This window comes from Lissotriton vulgaris, chromosome 5 (genome assembly GCF_964263255.1).
Source record: "Lissotriton vulgaris chromosome 5, aLisVul1.2, whole genome shotgun sequence".
Lineage (NCBI taxonomy): Eukaryota > Metazoa > Chordata > Amphibia > Caudata > Salamandridae > Lissotriton > Lissotriton vulgaris.
Genome location: NC_141693.1, coordinates 1,776,805,859 through 1,776,819,203, shown reverse-complemented (window position 1 = coordinate 1,776,819,203; position 13,345 = coordinate 1,776,805,859).

The window sequence follows — 13,345 nt, the reverse complement described above, 5'->3', positions numbered from 1 at the left end:
ATGCAAGGTTTGGTTTCAGGCGCCATGGAAACATCCAGAAAATGGACCAGAATAAGCAACAAGCAACCGGAAGACAGCCCTCATCAAATTAATCCCCTGCACCTGTTCCGTGCTATAACCAATTAGAATACGACCTGACAGCCTCATCAAATCAATCATGTGCTCCTGTTCCTGCAATAAGCAATTAGAACACAACCTTTGTGAACTTTCTAAAACACCTTCTAGAACACAGCCTCATCAAATGAATCATCTGCACCTGTTCCTTGCTATAAGCAATTTGAACGCGACCTTTTGAACATTCTAAAGAACCATTTAGAAGAAATCCTCATCAAGTTAATTATAGGGGTGAGCGGCAAATTCCATTCCGCTCACGGAATTTGCGAAATTTCGGCAACTCCGCACGGAACGCGGAATTGCCGAAAATTCTGCGATCCGCAGCGGACCAGAATGAGTAGTAGAGGTATTGCACAAAAAGGTGGCATCTTCTTGGATAAATGGCAATGCTGGGCAGGATTCATTCTGGCACGATGCTCCTGTCACAAAAATTAAACCTCACCAGGAAGCACTTACAGCAGGTGCCCGAGTTAAAGCTCAAATTCGGTAACACATTAATCAGCCCCAAAAAATTGTGCGCTTGGTCGAGGCAGGACCGGTGTGCTCTCACCCCATATCTATCGGCATAAATTAGCTGTGATGCTTGATCGTGGTCTTTCCATCCATAACTTTTTTGAGCGCAATCACCATGTAGTTCCTGTGACCAGGAGGTTCTTTCTCCTCATTTGCTGCTCTGATCGGTCTCTGACCTTAAACAAGAGGCATGTGAACTCACATAGAAGCCCCACCGCACACACACTAGCGCTATGCAAGGTCTTCCCACCCTTTACATACTATGATTGTCAGCTCACTCAAGGGACCCCGGCGCCCTTCAGCACGGTGGCAAAGTTACAGACACACATGGTCACTGGAGATAACTCTTCTCTTCTGGCCCTTTAAGCAGCTGAAGTGTAGGAAAGGGGCTATACATTTACCCACCCAGGTAGCACTTACTGACAGTGATTAGCCAGTAGTACTCCAGTTGAGTAGAGGTATTGCACAAAACGGTGGCATCTTCGTGGATAAATATGCTGGGCAGGATTCATTCTGGCACAATGCTCCTGTCACAAAAATTAAACCTCAACAGGAAGCACTTACAGCAGGTGCCTGAGTTAAAGCTCAAATTCGGTAACGCATTTGTTAGAACTGGGATTCCTGGTTGGCTAAGGCTTACGCCAAAGCCAGGTAGAAACCACCATTCTAGTCAGTGCAAAGCAGTCACACGCCAAGATAACCCCTGCTCACCCCCTTGGTAGCTTGGCACGAGCAGACAGGCTTATCCCAGGGCAATGTGTAAAGCATTTGCGCATGCACACAACAGCAACAACATCCTAGGCACACCACAAAAGGAACTCCACAAAAGGTTATATAAAAATAACTTTTGTATTGTCAAAACACATCAGATAGTAATCACACAATATACATTGTGCCAACTGGCACGGGCAATATTCACAAGGGATTATTTACACCGGGACAGGGCCACGTGGGCCACTGTCAGAATCAGCACTTAGTAGAAATAGGACTTAGAATAACTGTCACACCAAATAACAATTATAGATCACAACCAGTAACCACTGGTAACAGGTAGGTACACACTACGCAATACTAATAACCATAGGCATAGATCACGCATGGACACATAACCTTTCTAGTAAAAACTATACTAGGCAAAACAACCTCCTAAACATGAAAACACAGTTAGAGGTATCACAGGCATAATGGCATTGCACATTACCCATAAGTCACATTTAGGCCTAACCAGTAAAAATACAGTAGGCAATCTCCTCACTAGTCTAAACACATTAGACTCTACCCCCTAAGCATAACTCACATTTAGGGGCATAAATCATAGTGAAACACAATCTCACTAACACAAACCTCCACAGGTAAAACCATCTCTAGAGGTATCAATACAGGGTGCGTAAAACATACTAAATGCATTACATTTCCTAGCACCACATTTAAAGCACATGAATCACATTAGGCAATCATCATCACAAACCTAGTAATCACGTTGCGCAAAAATCACATTAGGGCCTTGCGCCCTACCCACAAACCAGCCCCCCTGGCCAACTGGCCATCCAAGAAGGGGCTCAAATGCCCTGTGTCCAGAATGTAAATGTAAATGTAAATGTATCTTGTATAGCGCACAGCTGCCCCAACGGGGCGTCCCGGCGCTTGCTTAGGGAACCCGTCCTGGTATTCCCCTGTGAGATACCCGGCAGGGCATCCGCAAGGTGAAAGCCAGTCAGGGCGCGCTGCCACCCAGCGTCAGTCAGGGGTGCGCCACCGGCGCAAACCTAAACGTTGCAGCTGCCCACTACTTGCTGGGCAGCTGATGAAAATCACAGGGCCTAAACGGTGCAGCTGCCCACTACTTGTTGGGCAGCTGTGAAAGGAAAACTGCGGCATGGGCTCACACAGACCCTCAAGACAAACTGCGCCACATGGGGTTGGAGCCACACAGGCTCTGAAACAGCTGAGGGGCGTTTGATCCATCTGGGCTCTGGAATACATACATGGCCCTTGGAGCACTCTGGCTCGTCACATCAACTATCCTCTAACCTCTGGAGCTAATTGGCTCTGAACAAAACATGCCCCCAAATGGTTGGAGCCCTCTGGCTCTGAACAACTATGCTCGACCAGGGGTAGTACTAACCCCTGAGGACCCCACTGGGCCCTCTAGGTAAATCTGTCCCCAAACACTGTGGAGCTTTAAATGAATGGGCCCCTAGGAGCCATCTGGCCTCTGAGAACAATAACGGCCCAGCGTTGGAGCCACACAGGCTCGGAAAACAATGAGGCCAAAACACTTTAAAAGGAACCCTGTCCCACAAAATAACTGTTCTCCCTACGGTGGGGCGGCCCGCTACGGTGGGACAACTCAGGACCCCACACTGCTCCTTGATCAGGTACGGACCCCAATGGCCACTGACTCACCGGTCTCGTTGGAGGCACTGCTCCACTCTTTGCATGGTTCTCCCGGGCCTTCGCCGTGGAGCCTGGAGGCTCCAGCACTCCTCTATTCGGCGCGGGCGGGGGGCTCGGTCCGGTGAGTTTCGATGGCCCGCGGGCGGGGCTCTATTCCTCACTGAAGAGCCTCGCATTTGTACTTCTCCTGCGGGGCTCTCCTCTCCGCATGGGAGCCCCACAGCACCTCTCCTACCGCCTCTTCACCTGGGCCCCCTCTCGGGACCCGGGGCTTTATTGTGCACCAGCAGGGCTCTCTCCAGCACACGGGAGCCCTGCTGGAACCGGCGCCATATTTTCCTTCTCTCCTACGCCGCACAGCTTCCGGTCATGCCGCGGCCCGATCCCGTCACAGGCCGACTCGCCTGACTTCCGGGGCTGCCGCAGCCAGGCTGCAGCGGCAATTCTGGGGCACAACGAGGGGTGGGCACCCTCACAGCATCAAATAACATCGGAAACAGGGTGGGCACCCGTGAAATAACTAAATAAACGGGGTGGCACCCGTGAAAATACCTACAAAAGGCAAATAAAGACGCAGGGTGGGCACCTGCGCACTCGGGGCACAAAAGGGCAGGAGCGCTTCCCTTCGAGGGAAACCAACAGCGCTCTGCCCAAAAATGAAGCGCTCACATCGCGCTGGGGCCACGGACAGCCCCAAAAGCCCCCAGAGATGACCCCTGCATCAAGAAGGGTCCCAGCAACTCAGGATTCAAGGAAAAAGGTCCTGAGGGCAACGTGGAGCAAAGGGGGCCCCCTACAAAAAGATCCTCCAGGCATTTAGGTCCATCAGCAGTCCAGGGGCTGGGCAGGGGCCAGGGAGGCAAGCCTTCCCCTGGGCCCCAGCAGCAGCACGCCCCTGGTTGATTCCAGTCAAAAACAAGAACACTGACATGGGAACACAGCCCCTCATTTATACAGCAAAATCCTTTGTTGTAAAAGGTGCAGGCAAGGGAGAACCAGCTACAACTGGTTATGGGGAACTCCCTTTCACTGGCCAGGCTAGGGACATCAGACGCACCACAGGGGGTGGAGCCAGCATTGTGGAGGGAAAACCTAGCCATGTTCAGCTCCCAGGTGTACCCCTCCCTCACATCAGCATGCTAATCTCTCCATTCACCACAGAGGCAGACCCATCCTGACTCCTGGAGCCAGGCTCACCAGCCAGCTACAGCCAATCACGTGCCAGACACAAATTACACAAACATGCCAACTTCTAGAAGTGGCACTTCCACACTAGACACAATCATGCCGCATACATCATTGCGCAGCATTCAATCTCACGAGTTCGCACATACCAAACTCGACCCTGCACTCCCCACACATCAGGAACTACCATGGTCACACATATTCCCCATGCATTCCTATGGGAGGGCAGGTCACTCTCACCACACACACAGAGAGCGCACGCACTTCACACTGGACCACAGTGAAAAAGTGCGCGGAGGTCTAAAATCACCAACACCAGGTTACAGAAACAGGCTAGGCAAAAGCAAAAAAAAAGTTTTGGGGTGAACCTGCCAAAAAGGGCCGGGTCCAACAGCATTAATCAGCCCCAAAAAATCGTGAGCTCGGTTGAGGTTGGGCAGGTGTGCTTTCTCCCCATATCTACCGTCATAAATTAACTGTGGTGCTTGACGGAGGTCTTTGCATCCATGTCTTTCTGGAGCGCAATCCCTGTGTAGCTCCTGTGACCAGGAGGTTCCTTCACCTCATTTGCTGCTCTGATCGGTCTCTGACCTTAAACAAGAGGCATGTGAACTTGCATAGAAGCCCCACCGCACACTAGCGCTATGCAACGTCTTCCCGCCCTTTACACACTATGATGGACAGCTCACTCAAGGGACACGCGTGGCAAAGTTACAGACACACATGGTACCTGGAGCCACCTCTTCTCTTCTGGCCCTTTACGCAGTGTAGTGTAGGAAAGGAGCTATACATCGATTCTGGCACGATGCTCTGAGTCCTGTCCCAAAAATTAAACCTCATTCCGCGAGCTCCCGGAACTCCCCATGCTCGTGGAGATTTTTTGTGGTTTCTCTGAACTTTGCGTAGTGTGAGCGACTACGCAAATTCCACCCACCCCTAGTTAATTATCTGCATCTGTTCCTTGCTACAAATAATTAGAATGTGACCTTTTTGAACGTTCTAAAGCAGTCTTATTTAAAGGCCATCCACACTCCTCCTTTAGCTTAGCCTTTATGCCTGGCACTTACCTGTTTCCAGGCTTCCAGGACTCTGTCTTGCCAGTACTCTTGATCCTCCCACTTCAACCTCACCGCAAAGAACATCCCACATTAGTCTTTCACCTGGATGGAAAAAAGAACAAGAAGAAAAGGAGAGACGCATTAACAGACTTGATTTTACTATGCACTGACCTCAGTCGCAACATCGTGCTGCACACAAAGGTAACCAGTGGTTTTGTTCAACTTGTAAATACTGTTGGCAGGGCTCTGCCAGAGAAGACTTGGGAGAAGCTAACCCTGTACAAATTTGCTTGTGGGGCCTCTACGGACATTCTAAATGAAAACAAAACAACAAAAAAACATAAAGGTTGGTTGAGATACCTTAAGAGATATAGTTAATACTAGACTAAAGCCTTATTGTTTGTTTGTTTATAGGTACCATATCTGCTGTTACCATTGATCAGACTGGTGTGAATGCCTGCTGCAGTGTTGTGTTGAGTAGATGAGCCATAGCATCTTTGACTCTACATGCTCTCTCCATCCCAAACCCATTCCTGCTGGGGTTTGCCACCGGAGCAGTATCTCCTCCTGTAAACTGAGGGCAACTCTCGGGAGGATTCGGGAACTAGCGCCGCTGCCCCATTGGAATCATCTGGGATCCAGATAGGTGGATAATGACAAAGAGTGGATACTCACTGGGCACTAATCAAACATTGCTTAAGGCACCAATGGGCTGAATTGAGCTGCACCTATAGATTCAAAATACACAATAAATCAGCAAGATTGTGTGAACAATGGAGGGTGGAGAGACCTAGGGAATGAGATTAGGGTAAATCTCAAGAGTCTCAAAATTTCCTGTGCCAGGAAGGTACAGACTACCAAAGTCATATTTTTAGGGAAGCAGAAATATTACTCAAGAAGCTCATAGACAGAGGGCACCCAAAATGCCTAGAGAAGGCATTCACTTAAACGTGCTTGGTATTGCCCTCAGGGTACACTCCTTACACTGCAGGATAGGAAACACAAGGGAGAAAAACGTAAATGTGTAACCATCTTCTCACCTATTTCTTCTTTGGTTTCCAAAAGAATCAGAAAACATTGGCAGGTACTGGCAGCTGGGTACCTTGCTCTGAAACGACTTATGTTTTCAGACAAGAGGGGAAAGAATTGCAAGGATCACCTTGTTCGGGCTGGCTCGGCATCAGATAAATCACCCAAAACCCTGGCAGAACAGTGGAGCCTACCCTCATTGTGAACACCTTAATAGTTTTTCCAACTGCAATACTTCTAATGTGGTGTATGAAATAGCATGTCCATGTAGTAAACTTTACATTGGACAAACCACGCAAAACATATGTGTACAAATCTGTCAGCACCTTAACCTTATCCGCTGTAAGGTCCCCACGGCTCATTTAGTAGAGCACTGCTTAACCAAAGGCCATACAGAAAATGATATCCAATGGCAATTGATCAGTGTCCTGAGAGAAAGAAGAGGGAATATGGAACAATTGCTTAATAAGGAAGAATTAAGATGGACACTGTGAAAACTGGGGTAAACCGACAGAAGGAAAGTACCAATTTAATTGGAACTGGCACTTTTTTAATAACCTAATGGACTGGAGATTTTCTGAAATTTATTTATATGGAATCCTGGGTAGTCCCCTGGGGTCTCATAATTTTTGCATCAATTGTGCACATCGCAGCAATTCATTGTAACACATTTTTTCCTTTCTTTTGTGATTCATGTATTTGATATTTTGGAATAACGATACCCTTTTCTTTCTCTTTCACCATTTAGCTATATGTATTTTTCAACTATCTTGTCTGCTTTCATCCCCTTTTCCAAGATGGCAGACACAGGACACAGGATCTTCTTTTATATACTTTGGGCTTCCCTTTCTCTATTTTCATGACCCAAGTGTCCATATTTAGGGAAGTCCTTCCTTCATTTTTATTACCCAGGAGAAGCAGCCATCTTTTGGAGCACACCAAGCAGACTTCATTCAGCTCTTCTTTCAAGCAGTATTGTCAGCTGTCCAGGAAGATCTCATGAAACTCCTTAGGAGGCCAGTTTACACTTTAAAAGCAGCCTACTCTACCCTGCTCACATTACCAGGTATACACCCTTAGGATAGGGCATTTATTCCTACCTAATTGTGTTGTGTAGTTCCTAGGAGTCCCCCAGAACCTGCATGTTTCCGATTACCTAAACTGAGGGCTTGGTGTCCCCAACGCTTCCGGACACCCCCACAGGATATGTCAGCTATTACACCAGCTATCTCTACAGTGCCAATACCACCCCCTGTATTCTACAGTGGCGTAGGTAGTTTCTGGAAACCAATGAACATGACAACCCTGATTCCTCAGGGATAGTGGAAAACTACAGTATTTTTCGCTCAGACACTAGTGCTTGCTTTCTCTAAGAAAATACACAGGATGGCGAGTTGGACGTTTCAATAAGAATGTATTGGTCCAGGGACAGCTTTGTGTAAAACACATGTGCTGCAACAATCAGGAGACAGAAGCATACAAAAGAGATTGCTAGTACCAATACAGTAAATAGTAGATACATTTCTACTATAGTGCTAATAAGATGAACAAAAGCAGTGCAGATAAAAAGTAATTTGCCTAAATGTGCTTAGCCTAGATCTGTATATGTAGAATGTATATGTATATATGTGTGTAACCAAGATATCCCTAGGGATGAACCAGCCCCCTCATTTGATGGTTTAGAATGAAGGACACCATCTCTGCTTCGAGGATGACACCCCACAAGGGATGTCAGACCGCTGCGTGTCAAAGATTCAGCATGCAGGGCCCCGTGTCAGCTTGGAAGGAATTCCCCTCTAATTTGTAGGGGGGGGGGTGAGGGTTTTTTATGCTCAAGTGGTCACTCCAGGTTTTTTTTCTAGAAGCGATATGTTTTTAAAACATTCATGGATGTTTTGTAAACAATCATAAATGTTTTGAAAACAATCACCAATGCTTTTCTAAACAAATGCGATCAGACACAGCTGGCTGTTGGCCAAGGATGAAAAAAGTGGTGACCCTTATACAGAATAATTCTGCCATGCCTGGGGACAAGTTTATGTATGTCAGGTACAGGGATTATGATAGAGTACCAAGAGCCTGGTGTCGAAGAGACAGGAGCAAGCTACTAAGTAAAAGGTCACATCGTTATTGTCGTGTGGATAGGACAAATGTATGTAATAAGGGTATATATGATGGGACTAGCCTAAAGGACAAGACAATTTCTTTAACACTGATTTTTTGACTGACATTACTTTCTGACACCTCACTGTAGTCCCCCCTGGGCCCCATCCGAACTATACTGGTAATTTTTGAACTCTTTGGTAGTCTATATAATCCTTGCACTAGTAATTTTGAGACTCTTGAGATTCACTCTAATTCCATTTGCGATGTGCCCCCAAGCCCATTGTTTCCTTCCATTTTGACTGATTACTCGTGTATTATGAATCTATAGGTGTAGCTGTATTGAGCCCATTGGTGCCTTCAGCAATGTTTGATTAGTGCCATGTGAGTATCCACTCATTGTGTACATTGGAATACCATACTATGGCCTTCTCTTCTCTAACACTATATTTTCTGTACTCTCTTTCAGTCTTTTATTTTTCTCAGGCTCATGCATTCTGAGAATGCTGATGATGATCCTTCTATCTACCTAAAGGAGCGAAACGTCGTTGACTAGTTCTAAGAACCCAATTTGATTGTAAATAAGAATAATTGGATGTGTTGTTCTTACTTGATACACATTCTTGATTACATATTGGCACATATAGGTATCAATTGTATGAAAGCATTGAGCGCGTTTCTCACCACACACCCACTGCGCCGTCACATATTTAAAAATGTTTTTTTATATACAATTGAATAAATTGATAAGTTGATATATTTGTGCAATGATAGTGATATCTCTAGTCTTGGGACCACTGTTCACTTCCGTACTCAACATCACTCTTTCAATCATTTGTTTGCATTTGCCTACAGCTACACTTTGAATGTAGGACCTTTTTCCAAAAGACTAATGCACACCTTTTACCCCAGGATGCTGTTTGGAATTCATAAGATTTGTGGTGCACACGAGTATAACATCCACAAAAACACATTTTTGCAAATCTTCGCTCCAATCTGTTCACACTCTTTTTACTCCATGATTACTTTTACTTTTATTAATAACACCGCGCACGCTATTATATTGATCACTGGCAATGAACTTTGATACATGCCGACACACTTCATCCTCTGTACTATACTTTTGGCCACTCTGATTACTTTTTCGACCTGATAGTCCTCTTTCAACCAGAGTGCTTCCAAAACTTTCTCACAAGTGCTCTGCTAAACTAATGGTCCACCTAATGTATTTAGAGTTGGGCTGACAGTAATGTTCTGCCCGACTTGCCCACACAGTCAGCATAAACTTTACACCAGTGACCCAACAGATTTGGGGCCATACGGGCATTGGCCATCCGTCCTAATTTGAGCAGATGGTGTGATGCACTTTTTTTCTCTTCTGGACTGCCAGGAAAAGCATAGTGGTCCAAAAGAGAAAAGCAGCCAAATGACTCCCACAACCTGGTAAAACAAACTCTCAGGGTATCAGGATCTTTCTATTTTACAAACACAACTCCCGCTTGAGGTGTTTGTGTTTGTAAAACAAAATGTTTGCTGGCAGCTGCATGTAATGTATCCACTGAGCAACTCTGGAGGCATAACAATCTCAACCAGACAAGTGGTGGTCCGCCTGGGCAATGGAGGACATTACCTCTATTCCCCAGGTGCCACTCAACTCTAAATCTGCCCCAGAGTCTGATTGAGCTCATGATTGCATGCTGGTCCATTACTCAGTTAATTTGCTAGATGTTATTAATTGAGCTGTGGGTTCATGGCCTGAGACCGTAGGGCATTACCAGCTTCTTTTGCACCATTTGTCCTTTACCTCTTGAATATTACCATGCTTATTACTAAAATCTACGAGAAGGTTACTGGCAACTCTACAGGCCAATAACTCTTTCAGATGTGAGACATAATCCCTACATGGACCCAACCAACAGCAGTCCAGCTGTAACAGAGGTGTAGTTCTTCCTTATCTGCTGAGCTAGACTTTTCACCATTCCTTGATGAAAATATTTCCTCCAGATAGAGGTGAATTGGTACTCCTCAATCCCAAAATAAAGCATCCAGAACAAATGATGACCCATGCCATTCAGAAGCAGAAGGCGCTCAGTCCTACGAACGATTTTTGAAAACTATGTTGAAAATAAAAACAAATGCACTTATTCAGCCCTCTGCAAATTACAGAATTGTTTCTGTGGAAATTAAATTGTTTTGGAACAAATAGGTTTATTTTTTACCAAGAACTGATAATGTTTTTTTTTAAATGCATTCTTATTAATTGTATTGTTTTGTTTTTGTAACAAAATGAATGTACTTTTGTAATTTTCTCTGGGCAAATGTTTTAGGTGAAATGATGGACAATTTTCAGTTCTGCTGATGCAAACTTTAAGCAAAAATCAATAAAGGGCATCAACATCTTTTTCCCGTTTTAGGGAGTGAAGTCCTTTGGAAGGTGAAGTAATGCAATGATTTGAGAATTCGTTCCTCGGACCACTAAGGACAACCAAAAGAGCCATTTTACAAATCAAATTTTGGCAAAGCCATTAGGTCTTGGTTTAATATGCGACTGAAAGCAGCGTAAGCACATTAATGTCAGCAGAAGCGGACATAGAGAGTTATAACTGTAAAGTAGTCCCTTGGGCATTTCAATTCTAGCACTTCTGTGGCAGTAGAAATATACATCCAAACAGTAAATAGCATTTGCATGAATACTTCACTTGGCTGAACCAAGGAGTGGCCAACGATTGAAAGAAAGCCAATGGTTGAAAAAGAGGGGCCTAAATCCCCCTGTATGTAAAGGGTAGACAATAGGTTGTTTTCACAGCTGTGCTGTCAAAACACAGAAATAATTATATCACTACATATAAAAAATGGTCTCAGTACAGATGGAGTATTTTATCATCTTAAGGACTTCAATCTGAACCTTTCCACGCCACATGTGCCAAATTATGCTAGTTTCACTTTTGTAGGGTTGGCCAAGTGCAAGAGGCCTGGACCCGCACCAAGCTTTTAGTATATCCACATAAGAAACATTTACAAATGATGAATTATACAAGAAAACATCATAGTCGGTGGTTATCCCGAAAATCCAGAATGGATCCGGCCTCGGGGACTTGTGTTGGATATCTCTGCATCAGAGCATCTAGCATCATATTTTGAGCAAGATTTACAGATGTTAGTTTTCCTTTCATGTTGCTCCTTTTTTAGGCCGCTTCTGTACACTGTTTAGCCACGTACCCAATAAATCACATTTAACAGTCTTGTCTAGTATGACCTATTTTACCCTTTGGACCAGATGCACATGTGTTTAATAGTGCCATCCAAAAGTGATAAAATACAGCCCACCAGAAACAAAGCACTTCTCATTACTGACTACAGAATTAAGTAGAGTAAATATCCATAAATCAGCCCTGCAAAGCATTAAACATTACTTCTGAGCAGGAACTCCCTTCCTTTAGTTCATGGAACTGGGAACAGCCAGCCAGGTGTGGTTTATATCCTTGCATCAATCAGAATGCCTTCTGCTGTAGGCCCACTGAGAGTAGTCCCCTCCACCCCGCAGAACCCCCTTACACAACATCTGCAGTTTCTTTTTATCAGCCCCCATGACATCCTCATACACTCTTTTCTTATCTTGTAAGACTTGTTGTTTCCTTTTGTTTGTCTGATTAGATACACTTACGTTTATTTTTGCTTCTGGAAAAACACTTGAACGATTGGAAATAATACATGGATGAGAGCAGACTGTTTTCACCCTTATATCAGGGAGTGCTGTTGGTTAGAGTTACCAGAAAAGTAGCCCAGCACAGTGTTACCTTAACTCGGGGCCATATGTACAAAGCAGTTTTTTGGTTAAAAAAGCGACAATTCGGAGTTTGTGAGTACAAACATGCTTTTTGTAACGTACTAACTCCATTTTTGTAGTTTTCCGACCCCTAAAATGTGTTTCGGCATGGATAAGGAAATACTATTTGGAAATCGAGTGCTGTAAGCATCCCTTTCAAATGGTGATTCTAATCTATGTGTATCAATAGTTTACGACCGAATTAAAAGATGTTACTTATTGAAAAGTTATGGACTCCAAGTTGTTATGGTAACCCATGCGTAAAAGGGAATGGGTCCCTCTGAGACCCCTTTGAATGTTAACAAATGTTTTTTGGGTAGTAGTCAGTGATCTAGGGTACCACTGCCAACTCTCAAACAAACTTTTTTTCAAAAGTTAACTATTCTTTTAAATGAGTGTTTGTTTCCTTTTTGGAAAATGGGCTGCATTTGAAGAAAAAGTTTACTTTATTGAAAGTCAATCACAGACAGGGTGGTCTGCTGGATCCAGCGTACCACTACCACTTTGATGGCCTCCAATCAGAGTGAGTCGCAATCTCATGGTCACGAGTGCCTAGAGGGCCCGCGTCAGCCTTTAATCTGTCGAGATGGATAAAATTAGTACCATTGAGTCGGGTAACAATATGCATTATTTATTTCAACTCCAAGATACCCTCTAGGGTAAACGTGCTTTATAAATAGGAGTTATGTTATTTTATTTCAGAGGTATCACCTTTCTTATGTGCTGAACACAATCCTTTCACCTCTCCTCCAAACGTCTTACTCAGTGCAGGCCTGAAGTTCTGTTATAAGTTCAAATAACTGAATGGCGAATGTAGCAGTGATCTCAAGTCTTACTTTATCCCCAGAAATAGGCCCTCACTAGTAACACTGAGCAATGTCTGAAGAGAAAAATCCATCAGTCATCATCAGTCTGTTGAAGAAAGGTAAAATCATGTTCCTCATAAACAGGAAGATAGGCACCTCTAATGATTTAAAACACTGTTTTTGATTGGTGGGTGACCAGGTGTCCAGATTTGCCTGGACAGACTCGGTTTTTCGGCAGCTGTCCTGGCAGATTTCAGGCTATTAATTTAATCTCATATCCCAGTTTTTAGAGAAGGGTGGCAGAAAACGGTGGG